At 35.9% G+C, this 14792-nt stretch overlaps 1 protein-coding gene across 3 annotated transcripts in view; it reads right to left on the minus strand.

Moving 5' to 3' along the window:
• LOC131673252 (uncharacterized) overlaps positions 1 to 14792 on the minus strand; it is a 1160519-nt gene that overhangs the window by 987142 nt on the left and 158585 nt on the right. The window lies entirely within an intron of this gene.

Here is a 14792-nt window from a genome sequence, read left to right on the forward strand (position 1 = left end):
GGGCTGCTGCCGTTGCTGTTGCGTAGTTGGCCGAGTTTGATTTTGTTTCTGCGGTATCCGATACCAACAGTCTTTAGCTGTGTGTTTTGGTCTATTGCAAATTTGGCAGATGCTACTATCTTCCGCTTTCATTAATCGAACCGGCTCTATTTTAGGTTGGATTAGCGCTTTTACTGTTTCGGTTATTTCCTCAGGTTCCTGTACGTTGAATTCTCGTTCAATTTCTATTGCTTTCGTTGTAGCTAATTCTAAATTTTCGGCTTCCCCCATACGTGCTTTGATGACCCAGTATAAACCGCGGATGAAGAATTTTACTTTGTCTTTTTCAAGTTGGTTTTTAAATCCAGCATAGTTTCGATTTTCCCTTACTGCTGCTTCAAAAAGTTCGTCAGCCACTGTTTTCACTCTATTAGAAAATGTGATTACATTTTCACCACGTTTTAGTTTTAAAGTTGCCAACTCGCCTGTTAATTGATTACAAGTTTTTGCTGATCCGAACAGTAGGTCTAAAAATTTAATCATTTGTTCTACATTATCAAACGTTTTTCCTTGCACGCTTTTAAGTGCTTCACCGCTTAGTTTAATTTTAATTAGCTTGGCGAGATCATTTTCATTGATTGTCGGGACTATGCTGCGTGCCTCTCGACAACCGTCGATAAATAAGTGTAAGGGTATGTTAAATCCGTCGAACTTAGGTACAAAGTTAACGGCGTCTTTCAAGCTAAAATTTTTTTTTGGCGATACTATGTTTTGAGTGGAATTCATTAGTCCCGTTCTAAAAGTCCCCGGCGTATAATACATAGTAAATGGGCTGCTTACAAAATTAGCTTTGTTTGTAGGGGTAAAGTGTCGAGTTGGAGTGAAATCAACTTTTTCCGATTTATTATGAGTCATTTCTGGTGATTTGGAAGCGGACGGTGTGTTAGTCATAGATACGTTTGTAGTGGGCGCGTTGTACGTGTCTGAATTTTCAATTGCTGTCTCGTAACTTGTTTGATTTTCGATAAACTCGAGTAATGGAATTTCAGTTTTATCTAATTTTAATTTTTCAAAATTTATATCCGTAATAGCGTTGAGGAGCAATGCTGGATTTAAATTTTTACTAGTCATTTCAATGAGGATGTCAAATATTAAGTCATCTTTACATAGAAAGTCTAATGGGTTTGTATCAATGTAGTCTTGTAAATTATATTTTAATCTTTGTAATTCTTCGACTCGGGTAATTTGCTTTGTTTCGGTGGGTGGAAATCTTTGATGCAGATATGTGAGACATTCTGTAAGCGTAGGTTCCCTGTTTGTTGTAAAGTTCGGTTCTATTTCGCTAATTTTTTTTGTTAATATTTTAAGTGTGATTAGTTTTCGTTCGTAAGGTGTTTCGACCATTGTAATTTTGCGATAAGATCCTAATTACCAAGAAATGAGGGGCCCCTAATTGTTATGTCTAGGCGAGGAGATGTTACAGCCAGACGTAATAATATATTCAAGTAATGTCGCGTTGGTAAAGGTTGGATCTTAGTTAGGAGTTAAGCAGAGGTTGGTTAAAGGGATAGCGCCTTTATTATACGTAGGGCGTTTTAAGGAGATAAAATAGTTTCTTACCTTATTAGGATTGGATTTCAGAAGAGGTTTTTTACGAACAGTCTCAGGTATTTGCGCTTGATTTAAGGTTTATTGTTTAAAGTTAATTATAGTACTAAACAGAGTATAATCCCGGTTCTAAGTAGCCGGATAGTTAGACTTAAAAAATAACTTTGCGAAACTACCAAAATGCTGAATCGTCAACTGTGTACTGCGTACTGTATACTATATACTGCTTGTACGAATTCCAATCCAGCCTTTTTATACCGTAGGCTGAGATGCTCCTTCCTGTGTTTTCGCTAATTTAATATGCGGTGAGTAATATTCGCGGAAATATTATGGAGACGTGCTTAGACTAATCTATCCCGCTAGATAGATTTACAAATCTTCCCGGGAGGGTTGGTACAATAGAAAACTAAATTATCGATACGCGGTTTGTTACCATAACTTATAATTTGTCACGTACTTTTTCTTTCGTATCGACGTGACAATTCCTAAATCATAAAGCTATCATTATTAAGTATAAAATTAATACTATCGTTTTATATACAGCTTATTGTGTAAATAAATTATTAATTGTTTTTATAACAGTTATTATGCAGCTGTTATTAATGAAACCAATTCTTACTCATATACTATACTTATTCATTTTGCATATGGATTATTTACATTTTTCTAATATTTCATATTGTTAGCGTAATAAATAAATCAACTTTGCATATTGAAATTCATTATTATTTCATAATTAAATACAATTTGTGTTATTATATTCTGAATCTACGTACTAAAATCTATATAATAAATACTTTGTTAAATTAAAATTCTCTCTAACTAACAAATTTTTCTTAATAATAAAAATCACTATATCTATATCTATTAATTTGCTACACGCTATTTATTTTGATTTGACTCTTATATGTATACACAATCGAGCAAACAGTGAGGTAGCGCCGCTTAATGTATTAATTTGAATAAACAGATAGATACGTTTGACTAGTTGCAGTAATTCAGTCATTTAATAAATAGCTCATAAATAGGACCGTTACATGAATATGATACAAACATTGGTAAAAAGTTAAGTGAAAAAAAATGTTAAACCATAAGATAAAATTATAAAAATGTTTTCAATAAGTAAAAACTGTGCGTTTTAACATTCTACAGTTAAACAAGAAATCTTAAAAATAATTAATAAAATGAAAAATAAAAATTCAGGTATTGATGAAATAAATACAACTGTACTAAAATCATTAAGAAACCATATATATACGTCACTCATAAAGATTATAAATAACTGCATTGAAAAGGAAATATGGCAAGATGAGTTAGAGAAAGTTGAAGTTATACCAATACTGCAACGATTGCCGAAAATCGTTATGACTCGCGCGGACCGTAAAGCGTGGCTATGCGAAATAGCCGTGATCGGCTTAAGTTAGAGAGAGAGAGAGAGGGCGCACACATTAGGGGCAACGACCGAGAGGGGAGGGCTGGCGAGTTAGTATAGCAGAGTTCGTCAGCCTTGCTACATCGTGTTTTTCGCCAAGTACTTCAAAGCAGTGTCAAGGGATTATAGGAGTGACAATAGATATTCTGTGCCGAGTGTTGTGAGTGAGTGTGTTTCCTGCACCTCGTGCACAGCATCAACGACTGCAACAACAACTTTGCAGCAGCATCCGCAGCACTGCTCAGCAACAGTAGCAAAAGTAGGTTGCAGCGGCAGCTCATCGTTTTTGTAAGTGGATACGGTTGGCCACCGTATCCGAATCACCTTTGCGGTAAGAACACTGCACTTTTGTGTCAGTTTTGCGTGCGATCCCGCGCAGCGTGCGCGGTGAATTTCGTTAACATTGTTGCGCGTGCGGTTCGTTAGGAGCGTCCGCGAAATTAATTCTCTCTCTCCCCGTTAGATTAATATTGTATACATAGCGTGCGTCCAAGACTCTCGGCTATTCATCCCGTGTAGAAGATTTAGTTATCATAATAAAGTGGTTCGTGCATAATACGAGACGACGTTATTATTTCGTCTCACCTTACACCGGTATTTATATTTTGATTTGAACGCGCCGAGAATTCATCATAGACCGCGAGTGCAATAGTTAGAGTCGTTCGTCAAACGAGTTATCAGCTGCGGCCGATGGAGCGCTGGTAAGCGAGCGCACCAGCACCCCTAGCGGATAGTACGAACATTGAAGTTGGTTCGCTACGAGGACTCGGCGCAAGCGCACACCGGCATAAGGTGAGTTAGCGTGTTCCAAGCACGCAGTTAGCAGAGCATCGGTTGGACGTTACGGCAATAACAATTACTTGGGTTTAGCGACTAATCGGCAGCCTGTTATAATACACAAAGAAAAATAAAAAGATACGCCTACCAACTATACACTAATCTTCTTGATTTCTAATGTATGAGTATCAAAAACATTTGAAAAATTAATATTAAAAATATTGTTACATTTTATAGATAGCTACAATTTAATCTCAGATAAATAATATGGTTTGAAAAAATTGAAATGTTTTATGCTTGCAATTCCATTGCAACGGCGAAATTATTTGATTTACGCTATAAAATACATCCTGATCTTATTATCTAGATATGGCCCATTCCGATTATTTTTGTTTTCTGATATATAAATTTGATTCGCAGGTAAAAAATTTTCATCCAACAAAGAGGTAAATGTTGCGAGAACTGAATATTTTGAGAAGTTTGATAAAAATTACTTTTCAGAGGCATGAAGAAGCTTGAGCACTGCTATAATAAATGTATAGAGTTGAAAGAGGACAATGTTGAAACATAAAATGGAATTATTTAATTAAATGGAATTTTATTATTTAAAATCAAGGACTTATAGAAAGACCCTCGTATACAGCTTGGATAGACATGCAGTTTCAATAGGATATAATATTGCAAGAATGATTCTCATCAGAAGTTGAAAATAGCTAATTTAACAAAAGGTCATTTTAAACTGCTATCTTAGTGCAGTAGTTTTACTATTGATACTAAGGAAAGCGGTTTTATTTTTTAGATTTAATTTTTCTCGTAATAATTTTATTTTTGTTATGTACACGGCAGACTAGCGTACAAAAATGTATTCCTCTGCTGAGTTACACATATTTGTTGTGTAATGTATGGTCAAATTTTTTTAAATGGATAAAGAAATAAATAAATGAATAAATACAAATAAATAATTCTAAATTTGTACACACCGAGAAGCGTTTTAAAAGACAACTTGACAATTTATATCTAAATTTGATAACGGAAAAATCTGAAGTCGAAAGAAAAACAAACCAAACTTCATATTCATAGCAATCTTTCTCCAAACAAGCGTGTATACAATATAATGGAAAAGCCTGAATTCATCGCGAGAATAGCGAGTGAAGTAGTACGTCTAGTAAAATGCATACTAACAACTGTCAAAGTCCTGTACCTGAAGAAATATAATGAACTTTCAGTATTCTCAGATAATGAAATCTGGTTCTTTGCGCCCAGAACACATGTCGTGAAAAAGGAAAGCAAAGCGTTAAAATAATTTGTAGTTCTGTAGTACTGACATACTGCAAAATAGGATATGAATGGATTAAATTTACAACCTCTACCAACGAAAATAACATAACCCTACATATTAAAACCCAATACAAAAATTGGATCGACTTTCGAGCCCATCGAATCCTCAGCAACCAGCGGCGTCTGCTTTGAAAACGATCTCATCCAACAACAGCAACTAGTGTTCCTGATGTAAAAAACATTTTTGTAAATGTCATGGCTAGAGAAATGTCTGCAGAGCAAATATCTGAAAAGATCTTCGTTGAGAACTCGCTGAAAAGCTGGCTAAAAGCACGTGGAACCTCATCATCATCAAACTTATCAATCTCCTACATGTAGAAAAATTAGTTATTGACACTATAATAAGGAGATATATATAGTACGCAGTCTACGACTCGTCTATGCATCTATTTTAGTCACTTTTTATTTCAGTTACGCGCCTTCTCACAAGAACGAAAAGTAGATTCGAACAATAAAAACATCTACACACAATAAGATATATATACGGAAACTGTAAAGAAAGTCAAAATAGTCATCGTGAACACCTCAATAGCAAGAATTGAAATCAATCCCACCCCGATCCAAAACAAACGAACGACCTTCTCAAAACGACAAAATAATTCTGCAAACAAGATAATACATGACATATTTTTTTTTTCTTTTCTTTTCTCTCTCTATGCAGTATATTCTATATGCAAGTATATTCTAAGGGGGAGAACGCGAAATATCCGCTGTAGTTCTTAAATGACATAAAATCACTGGAAGAATAACATCAAAACAATAAATAACTTTTACAACTAACTTACATAAAAGTATCTAAATTCCTGTAGTTCTAAATAAAATTAAATCAAAAAATTTGTCAGTAAAATTGACAAAAATTTATAACAAGCATTCGCAATCAAGTCACGTACGAGTTTTTCTTTTTCCCTTTTTTCCCTTTCACCTTTTCTCATTTATTGCAAAAGTTCATAAAAAAAAAAACTTGGCCCCCGAAGTGTAACGTCATAAGACATTTTACTTTTGATCTTTGACCGATATAACATGCGTAAGTTGGTCACGAATAAACCTAAAGCAATACATTATCAGTACTCTTGCGCAAAGTACAAAACTTTATGCCAAGCCTAAAATAATCGGATGAGTCAATCCATAAGATAGTCTGTATAATGCTGGTCCGTTAAATTGGCGCGATCGTAAATAGAATTTAAACTACTGTTACTAGTTATCATGTTCTATGATTCTACTTCTGTACGTTGAGTATTTACCTATCTTATGATAAATCCGTGACTTCTTTACTGGCGAATTTGCAAGTATTTATTTGTCCAATGTCTAACTGTGAAGTATATTTCAACTGAGCAATTCAAGCCTGCTCGTCAAAAGGGTCATTTTTTGTGCTCAATCAGCTACCGCTGCAAGCACCGAACATCAGGACAGTGAGCAAGTCACTGTCACCGCTGCAAGCACAATGCAGCAAACCAAGGAGCGACCACAAACCCCCGAAGGGTTTATTAGGGTCGACGACTGGAACAACGACACAGGCTATAGGTTCAAGGAGAAGATCCACAAGGATCGAGAGAAAGGAGAAATGTCCAAGGAGATAGAAGAAACTCTAGGAGCAGGGAAAGCGCCAAACCTTCGCCGTGGGTTTGGAACCTCTACGCCTTATGACAAGGTAAAGAGAAATAACACTTTAAACATTGAAAACTCAACTTTGAACGACGAAGGAGTAAGTAAAATCCACTCAATTAAAAATATAACTAATTTAATTGTTAGTGGTTAGAAAGACATTGAGTAACAGCCAATCGGCTTACAACTTGCCAGAAGAATCTCAAACCAGTAAAATAAATATAGAATTCTCAAACACTACCCCAAATACTTCCAATTCTAACATATTCAGGAAATATCAATTAAACAAAAAAACTAGCTTCGAGACGTTTAAGGGATATCTTTTCGCGGAACTTAAAGCTAGGAGATTATATTACGTTTTTGATAAAGAGCAGAGCGCAAGGATAGACTCGACGACTTTAGAGCAAAATGGAGAATACAGTGAAAGATATACTATTCAATCATATAAATTTAGGCGATTATGAAAACGACTTCATTCATTTAAATGACAAAAGTCCAATCGAAATTTTAGAATTCATAAAGGAGACTAAGCTTGCAGAAATCGGTCTAGATGAACACTCTACGTACAGAAAACTAATAAACATTAGGTTTGATCCAAAGCGAGAAACTGCAAACGATTTTTGTACTCCGTTCGAAAAAACTGTAAGAACTTATGAAAACCATTCAGAGTCAGGTAAATTCCCCGATGATGAGAAAAGAAAACTCTTCTATCACTCTGTAGAAAAAGTCTTGCCCTCTGTTGCCATAGCTGATAGTCTTAGTCTAACGTCCAAAGGCGTCACCTGTGACTATAATCAATTAAGAAAACTTGTATTACAGATTGGCTCCAAAAAGGTACAGCAAGTGTCACCACGAGCAATGCATGCTCAGTGGCAACAGAAGGAGGAGGCTGCACCAGACTGGTCCTTTAGGTGCTCAGCCAGAGATCATACCCCAGCTAATGCACGTTAAGACGACAGGAAAAAATAAACTAAACACCGTGTTACTATGGCATGCAAGACTAGGACATATGTCAGCACGATATATGCAAAAGTTCAAGAAAGCGCACCCGAAAATCAAAGAGTTCGATCAATCTGATTATGACGAAGGAATCCAAGAATGTGCGATTTGTACACTTGCAAAAATGAATAAATTACCCTTCGTCAAAATTAGACTTTGAGAAAACAGGCCACTGCTTAAAATACACGCGGACGTAATGGGGTATATCACTCCCGCAACTCACCCTGGGGGATACAGGTTTATTGTAGTATTTGTAGATAGTTACTCTAGGTATGCCGCATCATATCCTCTAAAGCACAAAAGGGACGTACCTGCTTGATTGAGAGATTTTATAATATCGGCTAGAAACTTAATGAGGTGCGATAAAAAAGTAGCATACTTATGCTGTGACAAAGAGACACAGTTTATGAGCAGAGAAACTATTAAAGTACTCGAGAAGTTTGGTGCTTAGCTACAAACTGTTAGTCCTGGCACACCCGAGCACAACGGTACAGTAGAAAGATTAAACTAAACGTTGCAAAAGAAAACACGAGCTCTGCTCTTTGACTCAGGGTTACCGACGTATATAGTATGTGGGACATAGTGTTAGGAGTTGCGACCTACCTGTACAATCTAAGACCGCATAAAACACTTGGAATGGAAATTCCAATAAAACTCTTAGCCTCTAAACACCATTACGACGTAAACCAATTAAAAAGATTCGGTTGCCTAACGTACATTAAAAAAGAGAACACAAGAAAATTCGACGCGTTATCTCTAAAAGGTTACTTAGTTGGGTACTTCTTTACAGGATATATAGTCTTTCACCCGGAAACTAAAAAATTATTAGAAACTAGAAACGTTAAGTTCATTGAAAAATACGTGTATGGAGATTTCCATAAAGATTCGTAAAATTCCATAAAGATTTCATAAAATAAAATAAAACTAGAAATAAGCCGCATTAACCCTGAAATTAATCAGAAAAACAGAAAAACTAAGGGAGAAATGGAGGTAGATACAATTTCCGAAAATGAGAGAGATACACAGGAGATACCAATAGAAAGGAAACGCGGACGACCGCGCAAAAATCTAGTTGAACCTGTAGTACTGTATGCGTCAATGATAGGTAAAGAAAATCCCGAATTCAGCAAATAATATCACGCGTTATTATCCGAAATTAAAGGTGACCCTAAGAGCTATCGCGAAGCTAAAAGTAGACAGGACTGGCCCGAATGGATCGAATCTATAAATGACAAATTAGAAGTCATGAGTTTGAATGGAGTGTTTAAAATAGTAAATAGGCCTAAGATAGATTCAAAAGGGCGAAAGCCAACAAGCCAACAGTTTCGCTAAAAAAAATCTCTATCCAATGACTCTGTACTGTGATAATTATGCAGCAATTAAATGAATCAAATTCAAGGTGCGATAAGACTCAGATATTTAACTGAGATTAGATTTCACTTCGTGAAAGAATGTGCAAACAGAGGACGCGTTGTAGTAAAGTGGATACCCTCAGGATAGATAGTTGGCAGATATATTTACCAAGCCACTATCGTTCACCGTGCATGAAAGATTAACAAATGAAATTCTTGGTTTTGCAAACTATATGAATAAGAGATATATAGGTGAGCCAGGTGAAGGTGACGAATTGACTCAAAACACAAGCCATGATGACTATACATACAAGGTGATCAATAGAGTAACTTGGGCCACAGACGAGGAGGGTAACCAGTTTTATTGAGACGAACAGAAGAAAGACTATCTAAATTCATCGGGAGTCTGGTAGACTCACCTCGACTCTATTGCAGTGTACAATGTATGTAGTTTAAGTCTGCGCATCAGGAATATGGTAGAATCATCTCGCTGGAATTATTGTCGCGTGCAAATGTATGTACTAATGTCGTGAGGAAGTATGAGAGTTGTATGTACTCGTATATGTGCGACACTAGTACGTGTGATGGCGTTCTGATGCGGCGCTCGTTACCGCTAGCGACGCCGCCTGCTCTTGCGCATGCCACTGCGTTCTTGCTGCCGCTTGCGCTCGGACATATACACGTGTGTTTCTTCCTACCTTGGTGTTTCTTTTCTTACAATAAAGTTCCCTTCTTCAATTCACATTGCTTCTACTTATTTGCTACCAATTACTCCAACAACTTACAATATTATCAACAAAAAATATTATCAATATTTATATTACTAGTATTTTATCATCAATTCTAGAGATGCTTTGATAGTTATCATCTGTCATTTGTGGATTTAGACCAAGATTATAGCATAGTGGAATCAAGAAGTAAAAGTTTGAATTCTGTGTTTCAGTCGTACGAAAACTCAACTATTTTAATAAAATTTCAAAGTTACTCTTACCACTTTTTTTCTGACACACACACACACACACACACACACACACACACACACACACACACACACCCACACACACAATATTAATCTAGATAATTTGAACATATTCGATTCTTTAAAATCAGCAAAAGTACTGTTTAACGTAAAAAGGGGTCTCTTGATAGGAATTATTATGCCCATTCTCTTTTAACGTCCAGCTATAATTTTAATAATTTTAAATTCTTTTGCTGAATTTAGATATAGAAAGAGTGAACCACGAAGTTTTATCTAGATTTTGCTTCACGATTTTTTCAACGTATTCTACTTTTTTTGGTGCCTAAAATTTAATATGAAGAATAAATTAATGCAACAATTTATGTCTGCTTCAAACATACCTGAGAGTGACTCTGACGACATACTTTCCCTGATTATCTGTAATAGGAATTTTCGGATCTGCCATGCGCACTCATCTCTTCCGTCAGCGTATAACCACCAATCTGTGAGCGTGTATTTACTATTCATACACTCATACTCAATTTTGTAGTTCTTAAAATACCGTTTACGATTTCGATTCTCTTAGCTAAACCGTCGGAGAGGGGAGATAAAAGAAGAAAAGGATGAATAATGATTTGGAGTAAACGTACGTTAGCTTCGCTTACCTCAGGGGGCGGCAAGGTGAGGGAGACAGAGAGAAAAAAAGGAGAGAGATTAATTTATGGACGATATTTAAAGTATGCACCGCGGAGTTCGGAACCCCACCGGCATTCTAGCTGATCGAGTAGAAGATTGATTTTTGACGATAACACTCTATCTCTCATCAATTCATCATTTTTATTGTCATGAGAATCAAAATAATCAGTGTGCAGCCAGTAGCAACCACCACAGCCATTAGCGTACCACCACCAGAATTGCAAGTAGCAACCGTAGCGATCAGACGCAAGGATTCGAGGATCAGAGGCAGAAGCAATGGACGAGATTGGTCGTTACACTGGCCGGAGTATGGCGCCCGACATTGAACTGACTTCGCCTACCACGGTGGGCTGGAAGTATCGACGATCATCAGTGCGTAGCGGTTAGAAGCCCACGGTGGTCACAGCGGAATAGTAGCAGTAAGAGGAGGATCACCCCTGAAGTCCACAGCCGACGATTAATGAGCGGCTTACTCTGTCTCTTTCTCTCTTGCGTCCGTATGTGCGACATGTAGATGAGCTAACTTGAAAGCAGGGAACCTTGCAATTTTCCAGCGTAACCGAGTGCGTTCTTTCAAGCAAGCTGCTTGTGTTATGGGCCACCGCGCGGTGTACGAAGTCATCGCTAATGTAAAGATCTCTTATAAATATAGAAGAAAAATAAAAGTAAATAAAAGAGTGTATAATAGTCGCCAAATAAAAAAGTGTAATTATTTAGTCAATTATGCGAGTCAATTCATGTGCCCGTCTTCGTCTCATCCGAATCCTTACCAGCATTATTGCGTGATCCGGTCCCCCATCCGGATCATTAGGCTGAACGAATTTATATGTTATATGAATATATCCCTTCTCTTCCTTAATAAATAATTTGTTAATAGTGTCGGTGAGCTGAGTGTTTGCGCCTCTTGTGAATACTGAAACTTTATAACTTCGCTGTATATCTAATTCAATATTAAATTATAAATAGTATTACATGTGGATGATTAATAAAAAAAAACATATTCAAAGAAATCGAAGGACACGTATCTCATATTTTGGATGAAAAGGGTGTATATAGTTTCAACAAAATCTAACAGCCACACTATTGACACTCCTTGTCAAACGGTAGAAAGTCAAACACCATTATAAAGGATCATTTGACAAAAGAAAAAATTACATAAATGCTTTTATAATATTATTGATTAAAAATTATACTTGAATTAATTTTACTAGTTTTATATCATTATTTTGTTACTTCTTTTTTAAATGGAATATTTTTGTATTTTGATTTCCTAATTATGAAAAGTTTGAAAACACCAGAGAGAATTATAAACAGACATTGACACAGCTAGTTTTAGAAAAGTATCTATAAAAAGAATATATTTATAAAAAGAATTTTAATATATTTGCTATAGATAAGTTTTTATAAAATAGTTTGATTGAATCGCTTAATAAATATTTCAATTATATCTAAAAAACTATCTTGGAAATGTAGTTCAAATCCATTTGGAATTCATATGAATCCATATGGATTTCCAGTTCATAATCCATGTAGAAAGTCAGTCTAGATTTTGTCAACAGGACTTACTGATTGAGTTACAATTTATTATATTACTTCGGTCAGTCTTTTGTTGTATGGCATGCCCTAGATGGCACTGATTCCGCTAACAAATTTTTTTTAAATAAATTCAGAGAGAAAGACTAAGGATCCAGGATAAAAATAATTTCACACACATTATAAGAAAAAAGGCGTGAGGTATAAAAAAATCAAGATTTATTGATTAATTATATGAATGAATGAAAGCACACGCACGTATATAAATAACAGCGTTCACGTTTGTGCGAAAATATGAGAGTTAATGTGTTTTACGGAAACGCTGCACGACCACACGATCACTCGCGCGCAAACGCATCTACACACAAAAATGATGACGGTTGATCTCGCTGGCGCACCTTGTAGAAATAAACGCCAGGAATTCATATGAGACAACTACAAGGTGCTACAAAGGTAGCTCGTATATTCGTAGGGGCAGAGTGTTTCTTGCGTCAGTGCGTAAAGTCGATGTAACACTATTAATAAAGAAATTAAAGAAATTCTCGGACGCCATTACTCTCACACACATTCACATCACACTCCATAGTGCAGATGGATTTATTTTATGAGAGGTAGGAACTGCGCAATATGTTGATTTGCGCCTTTCACTGCGGAAAACTGAGGAAACAAGCAGGAAATTCGGAGAAATTTCCATACACATGATTCAGTCATGAAAGCTAGGTAGCAACTAAGTGACGTGATGGTCTTACGCATGAGCAGAATGAAATTCTATAGACTATGTTGTCGCCATCATACTCATGGAAGCTCGCCAACGACAGACAAATTTGAATTTTTGATTGTATTGCACGTGCGCGAGTAACTCAACGTCTTCAACATCGTACCTAGTTTGCTCTTTATTTATCAGATTATATTATTTTTGACAGCTTGATTCTTGTAACGAATACTCCTGCTGATGAAGTTTCTCTGACATAAAATTTGCTGATATGATATTGAAAAAAAATAATTACTCTTATTCTATAATTAATAGTCATTCTATAATTAATGACATTTAACGATTCACATTAGATGGAACAGTATTGGATTTATAATAATTAGTCGTATTAGTTTGTCTATTTATATACCTTATCTTCATTATTGACATTGGCATAGATTGATAAGTTTGATTTTTTGTTATTGGTTTACGACCATTATTTCCAAGAGTAATAAGTTGATCGATTGAGATAATTTCAATTATCTATTGTGCTGTGTGTGTTGCTAAGAAACAGTTAAAGTTTGTCCGGGATATCACAAGTAATGTCACAATGTTCGGGAATGTGAAAAATAGCCTCTATGAACTATGTAAAAGGATGAAGAAATTATCCTCCGATAAAACAACCACGCCCAGTGCTGCATCACACAGCATTCTAAGAGCCAAATCGAGAATAACATCGGCATCGGACAGCCAAATGAAAAAGTTTCTATCGTCGTTGAATAAGAAACGGTTTTCTACGGAGCGGCACAGTACAGCAACTATAACTGACAAGAGTGTAAAATGTGATACTGATATATAGGCACTTATCCCGAGTGACTAAGGTGTCATCAAGACATCAGACCATAGACGCCTGTTTCGAGAGTGCATAATGCTAACCATGTCGCCGAATCGCACGCGTTGTTCGTATCTGCGGCTTCCTCGCCTGCCGTACAGAGTCCATTATTACCGCCTCCGGAGCCTGAACCAGTGAGGTTGAATAGAAGTACAGTGCGCCCCAGCATTAACAACCATTTTCTTGTAGTTCCGGAACTGCCTAGTAAATCATATTTACATTCCAGTAAACACATTGGATTTGCTTTTCTAGCGTTTTGATAAGCTTGAGGAGCGGGCACATACGAAGATCGTTCAATAAGTCCGTGACTTTAAATAAAAACACACTATATGTTTAAATAATTCCAATATATTTTCCAATATAGTTTTTAACTCTATACATTTATTATAGTGGTAATAAAGCTTTCTTATGCCCCCTGAAGAGTAGTTTTTATTAAACTCCTGAAAATGCTCATTTGTCGCAGCAATATTTCTTATTTTCATGTTAAAATATAATAAAGAAATAATCGGAAGGGGCTAAATTTGAATAACAAGGTGGATGTGGAAATATTTTGTATCGTAAATCAAATAATTTTTCGTAGTAATGGAACTCCTGTAAGCTGGGTGCATTGTTGTGGTGGGAAAGAACTTTTTTTTCGCTAGATGGGGATGCTTTTCCTTTAAATTAAATCGATCAAATCGATCTAATAATGAAGCATAATATTCTCCTGTAATAGTTCTTCCACTCTGTAGGTAATCGATTAAAATTATACCATTTGACTCCTAAGAAATTGATTAAACCGAATATTTACAACAGAAGATTGCAGGACTATAAAACGACATTAGTGTGTTGCAGTAGAAACTAAAGATCGAAATTCAATTAATATTATATTTCTTAATGTTTCTCGCCTAAGAACACTTTTGATGAAGGTAAACCAAAACCATTTGTTTTAGGTT

Source organism: Phymastichus coffea, unplaced genomic scaffold, assembly GCF_024137745.1.
Source record: "Phymastichus coffea isolate CEN01 unplaced genomic scaffold, Cenicafe_Pcof_1.1 PCOF00013, whole genome shotgun sequence".
Lineage (NCBI taxonomy): Eukaryota > Metazoa > Arthropoda > Insecta > Hymenoptera > Eulophidae > Phymastichus > Phymastichus coffea.